This window comes from Eurosta solidaginis, chromosome 3, assembly GCF_040869045.1.
Source record: "Eurosta solidaginis isolate ZX-2024a chromosome 3, ASM4086904v1, whole genome shotgun sequence".
Lineage (NCBI taxonomy): Eukaryota > Metazoa > Arthropoda > Insecta > Diptera > Tephritidae > Eurosta > Eurosta solidaginis.
The window spans coordinates 279,880,038-279,894,670 of record NC_090321.1 but is presented as its reverse complement, the minus strand read 5'-3'; positions in this window follow the sequence as shown (position 1 = coordinate 279,894,670).

The following is a 14,633-nucleotide window of genomic DNA, read 5'->3' as shown; positions in this document are numbered from 1 at the left end:
ATCTAGGGGACTTTAACGTAAGTAATATCTCCTGGTCAAGTGGCTGTAATACTTTACCACAAATATCAGATCCGATATCGATGTGCTTGTTGTTAGCACTTTGTTATCGTATGGCTTAAAACAATACAATACTCAACCAAACAGTAATGTTAGGTTCCTTGATCTCGTTTTTGGATTTGATGATTTAAGAATATCTTGCCTGGAATGTCTATTTCCAATCTTGGAAAACAGTTTACATCACAATGCTTTGGTTGCAAATTTCGAGTTTTATAGCTTTGATTAAAACTCAGCTGCAAATATTTCAGAATATAATTATTTCAAGGCTGATGCTCCAGCGATTAACGAGTTTCTCCTCGACACTGATTGGTCCTTCTTGGACTCCGCTAACAGGCCTGAGGCTTCTTATGAACTCTTAAAGCAAAGGCTTTCATGAGCAGTCTCGAATTTTGTTCCGCGAAAACGGAAAATTCTGAACAATAGGCCACCCTGGTTCAATACTAAACTTAATAATATTAAAAATAAAGAATGTAAGGTATTTAAGAAATATAAAAGAACCAGGAGTGAATCCGATGGTCTTACCTTTGTCAGGCTTAAATCGACTTTTAACTGTCTCAATAAGTTCTTGTTTAGACAATATATGAATAATCTGGAATCAAAACTGAAGACGAATCCATCTAGTTTCTGGTAGGTTATTAATTCTAAGAGGCAGACTAACGCATTTCCGACGTGCATGGAGTATGACGGTGAATCGCCAAGTAATACGGTAGATATTTGTAATTTGTTTGCCTAATTATTTCAGAATTGGCGGCCACCGTGGTGTGATGGTAGCGTGCTCCGCCTATCACACCGTATGCCCTGGGTTCAACTCCCGGGCAAAGCAACATCAAAATTTTAGAAATAAGATTTTTCAATTAGAAGAAAATTTTTCTAAGCGGGGTCGCCCCTCGGCAGTGTCTGGCAAGCGCTCCGATTGTATTTCTGCCATGAAAAGCTCTCAGTGAAAACTCATCTGCCTTGCAGATGCCGTTCGGAGTCGGCATAAAACATGTAGGTCCCGTCCGGCCAATTTGTAGGGAAAATGCAAGAGGAGCACGACGCAAATTGGAAGAGAAGCTCGGCCTTAGATCTCTTCGGAGGTTATCGCGCCTTACATTTATTTTTTTTATTTTTTTTTAATTATTTCAGAACGTATACTCAGATCCTACTTCTTCATCTAGGCCGACATTCTACTCTGGTTCTCCGCGTCAAATTTCTTCTTCTAATATTACAGCCGAAGATGTATTTCTGTCAATTTGAAAATTGAATAACAGTCTGAAATCAGATAGCGAGGGATTTTCTCCGTTATTCTTCAAACTATCTTCAAATACAATTTCTAAACCCCTGGCAATTCTTTTCCAGGGATGCTTGAACCATGGGATCTTTTTAGACTCTTGAAAGTTATGCTCCATAAATCCGATATTCAAGTCTGGTGACCGCAATGATATTCACAACTACAGACCTATTGTTAAGCAGAGTACTCTGGCAAAACTATTCGATAGTATCCTTCAAAGCAAACTGTTTGACTACATAGTCAAGGCTATTGTTGAGTGTCAGCATGGGGTTTTTCCTGGCAGGTCTACTTCTACCAATTTATCTTTAGTCACTAGCCAAATTGTAGTTGCCTTTGAGAACCATGCGCAACTAGACGTCATCTATACTGACTTCTCGAAAGCATTTGACAATGTCGATCACTCTATACTATTGCACAAACTGGAGATGTACGGAGTGACCGGAAGTTTGCTGAAGTTCTTCTCAAGTTTCTTATCGAATAGTAAGCTTTTTGTGTCAATCGAAACCAACGGGTCTACTGCGCTTATTAACGCTTGGTCTGTAATCCCACAGGGAAACCACTGTGGCCTCTGTTGTTCCTAATTTTTATTAATGATCTGTCTCAAAAATTCAAATTTGCTAAATGTTTAATGTTTGCAGACGACGTCAAACTCTTTCTAACCGTACGGGATGCTTCTGACTGCATTAACTTGCAATATGATCTCGATCCTTTTAATGAATGGTGTATAAGTAATAACCTACTTTTAAATACCCTACAAATGCTGAGTGGTTTCCTATTTAAAAAGGGTCACTACCACCTTTTTCAACTACAAATTAAATGCTGGTTCTTTAAAGCGTTGTAGAGAGATAAATGATCTGGGTGTAATTTTTGACAACCAACTCTTTTTTTCTGGTCACATCGACTTTATTATTTCCAAATCTTTTGCAAAGGTTGGGTTTATTAGACGTAATTCCAGTGACTCCAAGGATACGATGACTCTGAAGGCACTTTTTACGGCATTGGTAAGAAGTCGTCTGGAATATTGCTCGATTATATGGAGTCCATTCTATTTAGGGAGCTCACATAAAATTGAGAGAGTTCAGAGAATTTTCACCAAAATTGCTTTGCGTATACTTCACTGGCTCGATGGCCTCCCATCATATACCAGCAGGCGTAAATTGCTCGGTCTGCAGGCTTTGTATGACCGTAGAACTTGTATCTCACTCATGCTTGCCTATAACGTTATCAACGGTAATATAAACTGCTCTGATTTATCTAATTTATTCGTTCCATACATTCCTCCACGTGATCTAAGCCACACCAGACTATTTGCTGAAGTAACTCATCGAAGGAATTACGCGTTGAATGAACCCATATCAAAGGCTTTACACTTAGCAAATCGATATTTTTCTTAACTTTAATAATAGCATTTATAAATTTAAGCTTGAACTTTTCTCTGTTTTTAACTAGTCTGTAAGGAAGTCTGTACTTTTTAGACCGAAATAAATAAATAAATAAATATGGAATCGTTTCTATGAATCTAACTCCTATAAAATTGAGAGAGTTCAACATTTTTTTTACAAAAATTGCTTTAAGTATGCTTCACTAGCCAGACGGCCTCCCATCATATACCAGCAGGCACAAATTGCTTGGTCTTCAGGCTTTGCATGACAGAAGAACTTTTATCTCACTCATGCTTGCCGATAGTGTAATAAACTCTAGCACGAATTGCTCTGATTTATCTAATTTGTTTATTCTATATATTCCGCTGCGTGATTTTCGGCATAATAGATTATTTATCGAAATAAGCCATAAAACGAATTATGATATGAAATAATCTATAACTAGGACTATACATCTAGCAAATCGATTCAGTAGTGTTCTTAATTTTAATAACATCTTATATAAGTTTAAGCTTGAATTTTTTTCTATTTTTAAATAGACTGTAAGAAAGCATGTAGTTATCGACATGTAAGAATTGAAGTAGATTATGATCAGTGCAAAGCATTTATCAAACACCAAAGGCATGCCTCAATTGGGTGAATCTAATTTCAAGGGGTTGTGTAGCGCAACCCTCCCAAGGCGTTGCAATATATAGCATCTCCAATCCAACTGTCAACCTCACCTACCCGTGGCGAGTCCTGTTTCATTGACAGCCGAGGCTCTGGTGACCCCAAGTTCCTCATGGAACAAGGGGTTAGGGATGGCGGGATAGCTTAGAAGGTTTAATGTGGTCATATAAATCGTTCCCGAAATGGTCGGGCTAGTACCTTAATAGTGCTTTTTTAAAGGAACGTACCGGATCTATATTCCGCAAAGGACCATCAACATCGGTAAAACTCCACAAAGCCTTCGTGGAGTGTCTCTATGGTTAATGCAACGACAACAACAAAGCATGCACTTTTAGACTGAATGAATTAAATAAATAAATAAAATGCGCGCACAACGAAATGACTAGTTAATCAGATTGATATTATTCACAGGTTGACTTAGCACATTTACAAATCACTGCCAACAGCACGTAAAAATGAAAAATAAAAATATTTTTTTTGTGATCAATGTATTTTGAATTCATTTGCATTAAAATACAATTTTTCAAAAAAAGTGACTTAGCACATTTTCACTTTAAGCTAACGATTTGTGTCTTAACTAGAGTTTTAGCTGCCAATTTGCACAGACATTTTTTCGAAAGTAAAAACTGCGTTTTTGGTTTTTTTACAGTCAATATATGTACGTGAACGCCTCTGTTCAGCCATGAGAGCATGCACAGTGCCGCAATGAAAATTTTGCCGTCGAAAAACTTCCTATCACGAGAATATTTTCATAACCGAATTATGCACCTGAGCTTTGACGAATTTTACATTGGTTTCAGCTATTTTAGAAAAACTACTTTACGATGAGAAAAACTAACATTGGTTACAGGGCTAGATTTCGTACGGGTTAACTCGCGCTGGAAGTCAGCAGTGCTGTAACGGTAAGTAGGAAGACAGGCGCGTAATTAGAAAAGTAAACATGGGGCCGAGGGACGTGAGTAGAATAAGCTTAAGAAGCTGTTCGATAGGTGGTAAAATCTCCGTAGGAAAAATAATGGACGTGCTTAAGTTATGGACGGCACATTAACGAAGGGCGAATGACAATATTAAACAAAGAAGAACGGAACTGTCTTCGGCTGTGCCAAAGACCACATATATTTCATGAATGGAGCTGAGCAATAATGTATATGGAAAATCGGTTATGTGGGATATATATAAACAAATATGATCGATCTTAACAATTTTTTTAGACAACAATGTATGCCTTATGTCTAAACATCTTGTGATATCTCATCTAATCTGATTTCATGATTTTCTAGATGTTAAAATTAGGAATAAATTTCAAAATCTTCTTTTCCGAACAATCGGTTGTATGGAAGATTTACGCTCGGGACCACTGATCTGGTCGGTTCCGACAAATGATTAATCACATACCTAAATATACTCGCTCACCAAATTTTATAAAGTTTTCTCAAAATTTGAGTGAGTAGTTTGCGTTTAAGCGGACATACAGACAGAGGGACATGGCTAAATGAACTCAGCTCGACATTCTGATCATTTCGGTAAACTTATTGGTGGGTCTATCTCTTCTCTTATAAGGACTTACAGTTTTGAAATTCGTGCCAATCTTAATATAGATACCATTTCATTTTCATGAAAGGTATAAAAACGCTGCGTAGTTGTGAACTATTTGCCGAGCTGTCCTAAAATGGTTGCAAACTATTAGCAAAAAGCATGCACAAACAAAAGAGATGACCCATTATAGGAGACCCCCGAAAAAGCCGCCATATGCTTCCAGATGTATAAGAAGAAGTACATAGTTACAATCTCTCAACTAAAATCTTGAAACCAGCAAACCAAGGTGTAGCGAGGATATAACAGATCGTGTGGAGCACGCTACCGTCACACCGCAGTGGCTGATTTATGAAAGAAAAAATTACCCTCACACTCCGTTGAACTCGTACAGAATCGAGAATAATTGTACCCTTTAGTTCCCACAACAGCTGGGTCTAATTATCAGAACGAGTCAGATTCATATCCGACTATGGGGTGTGATCTAGGAAAGTGTGTGTGTGTGCTGTAAACCCGTGAGGAAAACTCTACGAAAGATATAAGATCCTCTACACGTTAACACGCGAGTACCAAAGAAGACTTAATGATCAGCTCAACATATTCGAGTGAATTAAAACACAGTGGCTATGTTGGCTAGGCTATATTATGAAAATGATGCTCCGGCCAAGAATGTACATGAAAATGGTATACGGAAGCAGATGAAGAGGTTCCCAAGTGCAGAACGGTTTAAAGTCCTTTGGCGTTGCCATTTAAATGCCAGTTAGATGCTACCGATGGTTTTTTCGTGTAGTCAGTCCTTCCATACGACTCACCACACGCATACATAGCAAAGAAATTGAAATTATAAGAAGGTTGAACACGCCAGTATAAGAGTTTTTTTGGCGAGTTGAGTCCAGAAGAACAAATTAGTGGAGTTCACCACATGCCACACACTATTTTTCGTGTTTGCCAAGTTCACCAAATACAAGCCGCGGCGAGCATATTTTCGCCGCGTAAAATATGAGAAATGTCAAAATACAAACAAATAGAATGAATAAAATTGATCTTGTCTAAGATCTTGTCTACTTTGTTACTCTTTCGGTAAAATGTATGCCGAAATTGGGGTGCTTTTTGGCAAAAAATTATATTGCTTGTTTACTTCTACCAATTGATTTTAACCGCGGCGGCCTTTAAATTCTTAGGTGTGAGGCAATTAACAAAATTTCATTCGTAATGTTTGATAACGTGAGAAATGTCAAAATACAAATAAATTGAATAAAAATCATCTTGTCTTGCCTACTTTGTTTCTCTTTCGGTACAATCTATGCCGAAATTGGGATGCTTTTTGGCAGGCAATTATGGTATTTGTTCTCTTCCACCAATTGATTTTAACAGTGGTGGCCTTAAATTCTTAGGTGTGTGGCAATTATCAAACTTTCATTCATAATTCATAATGTCCTCGCCCCACTGCGCGCGCAACTTTTGATGATTCTGGGTTCGAATACCACACATTTTATTTATTTTTATATTTTTTCTTCTTTAAATCATCCAAAATCAATCAATCAACAACCAAAATCATCAAAAGTTGTTCACAAGGCCACAGAGGAAGCCCGAAAATATATAAAAGAGCCCAATACACCAGGCCATCAGAAAAATATGTAGGCTTACTGGAGTATGTTAGAAAAATTTAAGTTAAAATACTCATCCATAAATGAATGCTGCAAAGGAAAAAGTAATATACAAACCAAAGGATAATCGAGCTATCTTCTTTGTACAACATATAAATGTGTTTAGAAGTCAGAAATACCGTGACTTAGTATGTATGTCCCACGCATTCACACACCGCTCACTAGACTGAAACTCAAGCATCATGCATATAACTGCTTGTTTGGCCAATAGCATTTGTCAGCTAATGTGGCATAGATGTATAGACTGCTAAATTGTTGTAGGTTTCCGTGGGTTCAAAGCCCGGCAACTTAATTTTTCTTTATTTTTTTTTTTAGCTGAAATTATAAAAATGCGCCAAAATAGCAAAATTTTGCCGATAGGCGTTTCACAATATCAAAGAAACATTTTTTAACCAAAATTCAAACATTGTTTGAATTTCTTCAATTGTTTGAAATTGTTCAATGGTAGAGCCATCGAAAGCTGGCATGGTAATAGGCGACCATATATAATAGCAAATGTCGCTAAAAATATGCAAACATTTTTCCTAACTTCCATACCCGCCTTCTCCTCACAAACAAGCACAAAAGTCAAACCAGAGACAAAATTAGAGTTGGGTCGTTTCGTTCTGAACTTGTTCAACTGACCGGGTCTCTCAACTGAACAAGTGAACTAGATCTTCGATTTCGGTTCTATTTGTTCTTTTAGTTCTTACACAAAGCATTGCTGCATACACACCCTCATCTATACTTATTGGCTTTTTTCGCGGGTGCAAGCAGCAGTGAACAAATTTGCTTGAAAAAAAAAGAACAGATGAACAAAAAGAACAACTTGTTCGTTCATCAGAAAAAGAACGAAAGATTCGAATCTCTGAAATGAACGAAAAAGCACAACTCTAGACAAAATATTAAATTTTGATTTTGTGTCGATTCTTATTACCAACACATTCAAACATTTCGTCCGGCCGCGTACATATAGGCCAAAACTAACACAACATTAGATTTTGGCGAGGAATCTTACATTCCCGCCTACGTCATATGGTACATGGTTAAGTATTGCATTTCGCATCTCTAATGAATGCTGCTAAGTAAAAAGTACTATACAAACCAAAGAGGATAATAGAGCTATCTCCTTTGTACAACATATAAATATGTTTCCAAGTTAGAAATTATATATATGTCCCACGCATTCACTCACCATTCACCACTCACTAGATTGAAACTCATCCTTATAACTACCTGTTAGGCTTTCAAAGTTCACAAGCTATTGTGGCACAGCTGGGTAGGCAAGTACGTTGTTGTACGATTTCGTGGGTTCGAAGCCCGCTCTAGTAGATACTTATTTATTTTTTTTTTTTTTTAGCTGAAATTATAAAAATGCCCATATAAATTAGCAAATGTCGCTAAAATATGCAAGCATTTTTCCTAACTTCCATACCCGCCTTCGCCTCATCACCAAGCACAAACCAGAGACAAAATCTTAAATTTTGATTTTGTGTCGATTCTTCTTACCAACACATTCAAACATTTTGCACGGCTTCGTACATATAGGCCAAAACTAACACAATCTCAATTTTTTGCCGAGGAAATCTTACATTCCCGCCAACGTCTCATTCTGAAAATCACAAACATAAGAGGAAGAACAAAAAATAGAAAGAAGTCAGACAAAATTTAAAATTTGATTCTTCCTACTAACCCATGCAAACTTTTCGTCTGGTCTCGTACGTATAGGCCAAAACTAACACAATCTTAGACGAGGAAAACTTCCATTCCCTCCTACTTCTCGTCTAAGCAAATTTCTTTAATTTATTTTGCCAGAGATTTTAAAGGGAAATTTTGACTTCACCAGGCGCTCATAAAAATTAGCGCGTATCCGTCAAAAATATGAAACGAATTTTTTGGTGTTCGTACGGTCACATGTATGCATCTCCTTTTACGCAAAGAATTTTACGCACGAGAGTGAGTATAGCCATCTCATATTTCGCACTTTAGAAATAGTAGAAAAAATCCTCTTTCGTTCCCGCCTTCATCTGATCAACAAACAAACAAATTACAAAAACCCATTGATGCAACCAAAACATTTGCTTATTTATATGTTTTTGCACAGTTTTCATATGCAACTAATGCAAACAAAGTATAATTAAACACTTGTTTTGGCAATTGTTATTAGTTTTCAAACACCAAAAACTTGTACTTGTTTTGGTATCTTTGTTTACTTTTTAATTTTCTCACACACTGCTTCACTATATATGTACATACATATGTACACAGTTCACTAGCTTCACCTTTGTTTTGATTTGATGGAAACCAAAATACTTGCTTATTTATATATTGTTGCACAGCTTTCAAATACAACTTATGCAACATAAATATAATATAAACACTTATTTTGGCAACTTTTAACAAAATTAAAACACAAAACTCACATTTTTTCCTTATTTACATATCTTCTTCTTCCATATTTTTGTTTTGATACTTTCACTTCTTCCAAGCACTTCACAATTTCTTTGTATCACTTTTAAGCTACAACTTTAAGTTTTCTATCACTTCCCGCACATTATTTTTTGAAAAACACTTTATTACGTTATATTTCATTCAATTATTAAACATTTTTATCACTGAACCGAAAACAAAATTACGCGACCGACACTGCTTGACATCAAAACAAAACTTCACGAAAATCACGAAAATTCAATTAGTATTCGTTTTCGCCGCGCGGTGCGAAAGACGAGCCAAAGAGTATGGTGAACTCCACTAACCTGCTCTTTCAGAAAATTTTTGTTTTCTCGCTGAATTTTGAAGCAGCGAGTTCAACCTTCTTATAATTTCAATTTCTTTGCTTCAGGGTAGGCGCCTACACAGATGACGCAATCCTGATAATTCGCCATATTTTGCCGGGTTATCTTTTCACTATGTACAAAGAAATTGAAATTATAAGAAGGTTGAACTCGCTGCTTCAAAATTCAGCGAGAAAACAAAAATTTTCTGAAAGAGCAGGTTAGTGGAGTTCACCATACTCTTTGGCTCGTCTTTCGCACCGCGCGGCGAAAACGAATACTAATTGAATTTTCGTGATTTTCGTGAAGTTTTGTTTTGATGTCAAGCAGTGTCGGTCGCGTAATTTTGTTTTCGGTTCAGTGATAAAAATGTTTAATAATTGAATGAAATATAACGTAATAAAGTGTTTTTCAAAAAATAATGTGCGGGAAGTGATAGAAAACTTAAAGTTGTAGCTTAAAAGTGATACAAAGAAATTGTGAAGTGCTTGGAAGAAGTGAAAGTATCAAAACAAAAATATGGAAGAAGAAGATATGTAAATAAGGAAAAAATGTGAGTTTTGTGTTTTAATTTTGTTAAAAGTTGCCAAAATAAGTGTTTATATTATATTTATGTTGCATAAGTTGTATTTGAAAGCTGTGCAACAATATATAAATAAGCAAGTATTTTGGTTTCCATCAAATCAAAACAAAGGTGAAGCTAGTGAACTGTGTACATATGTATGTACATATATAGTGAAGCAGTGTGTGAGAAAATTAAAAAGTAAACAAAGATACCAAAACAAGTACAAGTTTTTGGTGTTTGAAAACTAATAACAATTGCCAAAACAAGTGTTTAATTATACTTTGTTTGCATTAGTTGCATATGAAAACTGTGCAAAAACATATAAATAAGCAAATGTTTTGGTTGCATCAATGGGTTTTTGTAATTTGTTTGTTTGTTGATCAGATGAAGGCGGGAACGAAAGAGGATTTTTTCTACTATTTCTAAAGTGCGAAATATGAGATGGCTATACTCACTCTCGTGCGTAAAATTCTTTGCGTAAAAGGAGATGCATACATGTGACCGTACGAACACCAAAAAATTCGTTTCATATTTTTGACGGATACGCGCTAATTTTTATGAGCGCCTGGTGAAGTCAAAATTTCCCTTTAAAATCTCTGGCAAAATAAATTAAAGAAATTTGCTTAGACGAGAAGTAGGAGGGAATGGAAGTTTTCCTCGTCTAAGATTGTGTTAGTTTTGGCCTATACGTACGAGACCAGACGAAAAGTTTGCATGGGTTAGTAGGAAGAATCAAATTTTAAATTTTGTCTGACTTCTTTCTATTTTTTGTTCTTCCTCTTATGTTTGTGATTTTCAGAATGAGACGTTGGCGGGAATGTAAGATTTCCTCGGCAAAAAATTGAGATTGTGTTAGTTTTGGCCTATATGTACGAAGCCGTGCAAAATGTTTGAATGTGTTGGTAAGAAGAATCGACACAAAATCAAAATTTAAGATTTTGTCTCTGGTTTGTGCTTGTGGATGAGGCGAAGGCGGGTATGGAAGTTAGGAAAAATGCTTGCATATTTTAGCGACATTTGCTAATTTATATGGGCATTTTTATAATTTCAGCTAAAAAAAAAAAAAAATAAATAAGTATCTACTAGAGCGGGCTTCGAACCCACGAAATCGTACAACAACGTACTTGCCTACCCAGCTGTGCCACAATAGCTTGTGAACTTTGAAAGCCTAACAGGTAGTTATAAGGATGAGTTTCAATCTAGTGAGTGGTGAATGGTGAGTGAATGCGTGGGACATATATATAATTTCTAACTTGGAAACATATTTATATGTTGTACAAAGGAGATAGCTCTATTATCCTCTTTGGTTTGTATAGTACTTTTTACTTAGCAGCATTCATTAGAGATGCGAAATGCAATACTTAACCATGTACCATATGACGTAGGCGGGAATGTAAGATTCCTCGCCAAAATCTAATGTTGTGTTAGTTTTGGCCTATATGTACGCGGCCGGACGAAATGTTTGAATGTGTTGGTAATAAGAATCGACACAAAATCAAAATTTAATATTTTGTCTAGAGTTGTGCTTTTTCGTTCATTTCAGAGATTCGAATCTTTCGTTCTTTTTCTGATGAACGAACAAGTTGTTCTTTTTGTTCATCTGTTCTTTTTTTTTCAAGCAAATTTGTTCACTGCTGCTTGCACCCGCGAAAAAAGCCAATAAGTATAGATGAGGGTGTGTATGCAGCAATGCTTTGTGTAAGAACTAAAAGAACAAATAGAACCGAAATCGAAGATCTAGTTCACTTGTTCAGTTGAGAGACCCGGTCAGTTGAACAAGTTCAGAACGAAACGACCCAACTCTAATTTTGTCTCTGGTTTGACTTTTGTGCTTGTTTGTGAGGAGAAGGCGGGTATGGAAGTTAGGAAAAATGTTTGCATATTTTTAGCGACATTTGCTATTATATATGGTCGCCTATTACCATGCCAGCTTTCGATGGCTCTACCATTGAACAATTTCAAACAATTGAAGAAATTCAAACAATGTTTGAATTTTGGTTAAAAAATGTTTCTTTGATATTGTGAAACGCCTATCGGCAAAATTTTGCTATTTTGGCGCATTTTTATAATTTCAGCTAAAAAAAAAAATAAAGAAAAATTAAGTTGCCGGGCTTTGAACCCACGGAAACCTACAACAATTTAGCAGTCTATACATCTATGCCACATTAGCTGACAAATGCTATTGGCCAAACAAGCAGTTATATGCATGATGCTTGAGTTTCAGTCTAGTGAGCGGTGTGTGAATGCGTGGGACATACATACTAAGTCACGGTATTTCTGACTTCTAAACACATTTATATGTTGTACAAAGAAGATAGCTCGATTATCCTTTGGTTTGTATATTACTTTTTCCTTTGCAGCATTCATTTATGGATGAGTATTTTAACTTAAATTTTTCTAACATACTCCAGTAAGCCTACATATTTTTCTGATGGCCTGGTGTATTGGGCTCTTTTATATATTTTCGGGCTTCCTCTGTGGCCTTGTGAACAACTTTTGATGATTTTGGTTGTTGATTGATTGATTTTGGATGATTTAAAGAAGAAAAAATATAAAAATAAATAAAATGTGTGGTATTCGAACCCAGAATCATCAAAAGTTGCGCGCGCAGTGGGGCGAGGACATTATGAATTATGAATGAAAGTTTGATAATTGCCACACACCTAAGAATTTAAGGCCACCACTGTTAAAATCAATTGGTGGAAGAGAACAAATACCATAATTGCCTGCCAAAAAGCATCCCAATTTCGGCATAGATTGTACCGAAAGAGAAACAAAGTAGGCAAGACAAGATGATTTTTATTCAATTTATTTGTATTTTGACATTTCTCACGTTATCAAACATTACGAATGAAATTTTGTTAATTGCCTCACACCTAAGAATTTAAAGGCCGCCGCGGTTAAAATCAATTGGTAGAAGTAAACAAGCAATATAATTTTTTGCCAAAAAGCACCCCAATTTCGGCATACATTTTACCGAAAGAGTAACAAAGTAGACAAGATCTTAGACAAGATCAATTTTATTCATTCTATTTGTTTGTATTTTGACATTTCTCATATTTTACGCGGCGAAAATATGCTCGCCGCGGCTTGTATTTGGTGAACTTGGCAAACACGAAAAATAGTGTGTGGCATGTGGTGAACTCCACTAATTTGTTCTTCTGGACTCAACTCGCCAAAAAAACTTTTATACTGGCGTGTTCAACCTTCTTATAATTTCAATTTCTTTGCCTGAAGCTCATTTTCTACTACAGTTCAGATTATAGGATATAGAACACACCCCTGTGACATGCCTATGCATAAATTTCCCTCGGTTGTGGCCCCACCCTACTCCACAACTCTGTTGCACGGGCAGGACAATGCTAAACGCTATTTGGATGTCGAGCAAAAACAATCAGAGTAAAGTCTTTCAGATATACGGACACTTATTCTAAATCGAACCGAAAAATAAGTAGTTGTAAAAAATAAATTATCTTCATTCGAATTATCTTAAATGTACTACTACATACTTCATACTTCATGGTTCATTCAAAATAAGTATTTTATTTTATTGATATATTCAATTTTCCATGAACCCGTTTCACTTTTACATCACATAATATTATAACTTATTGCTAAACTTATGGCAATCCGCTAGAAAAACATTCACCAAAGACATTCAATACTAGAGGTGTCAACTCAGGTGTTCACACCAACCACTTTCCTGCGAATGCAAAGTTTTCAAATCCATACGATGGCTGGCTGTACAGGGTGTGACTCCCAAATGACCCAGTCCACACAAGGCTTGGTTGACCTTGTGCGGCAGTCAGCAATTGGCAATAAAACGGTAAAATCTGGTTTGCTTTACTGTTGTTGGGCTGTAAACAATCGAACATTGGCACAGAATTTCTCACAATTTGTTTGTGCAACAACGTCCCAATCTGCAAGCAGAAAAATCTGCGTTCAATAAAACAATCGTATGTATGTATCTACTCTTGCGCACAGCTGCTGTTCGTAGTGTCGCTGGTGTTGTTGTTGCTTTTGATATTGTTACATCTTATTGCTACTTTAGTGATGCTTTTCCAATGCATTGTAATTTGTTTGCGACGCCAATGTCACCTTTGTATGAAGTACAAAAAACAAATTTGCTACCAACTCTATGGAAATGTGCGCATACACTTTGTTTGAAAAGTATTCGGATTATTATTAATAAAACATTTTAGTAAATAATTGTACTAGGACAAGACACCCGTCAGTTGCAGTATTAACGATCTTAACAGACTTCAAAATCCTGAGACACAAATATGAATACGAGCTCCTATTCATAGTTGTAACGAACAAAAGCCAAAATTTCACTAACTTGACCATGAGATATATGAAAAACAAAAGGGAGATCCGAGAAGACTTCCCCAGCCCCATTTTATTTTGGAAAACTCCAAAATCTGAACTTTCAGTCCTCTAAATGTACAGTTAAGGTTTCTCCTATTCCTTAATGGTACCGGCGGGTGCCAATAAGCCGGGGTACACCGAGGTATATCGAAGGCTGCGCAAAACGTGGTCATTAAATCGCCACTGATATACAAAGGAGCAAAACAGAACTTTCTTAGAATGACTACTTACATATGCCGAAGTGGATGGTACAGGCGTTCCTTGCGTTTCTAGCCTGAGTACATTTTCGTTTCTGGGCTTGTTCGAGTCATAGCATCCAGGGTTGAATGCATTGACTGTTCATTGGACAGCAACTGGATCCTAACC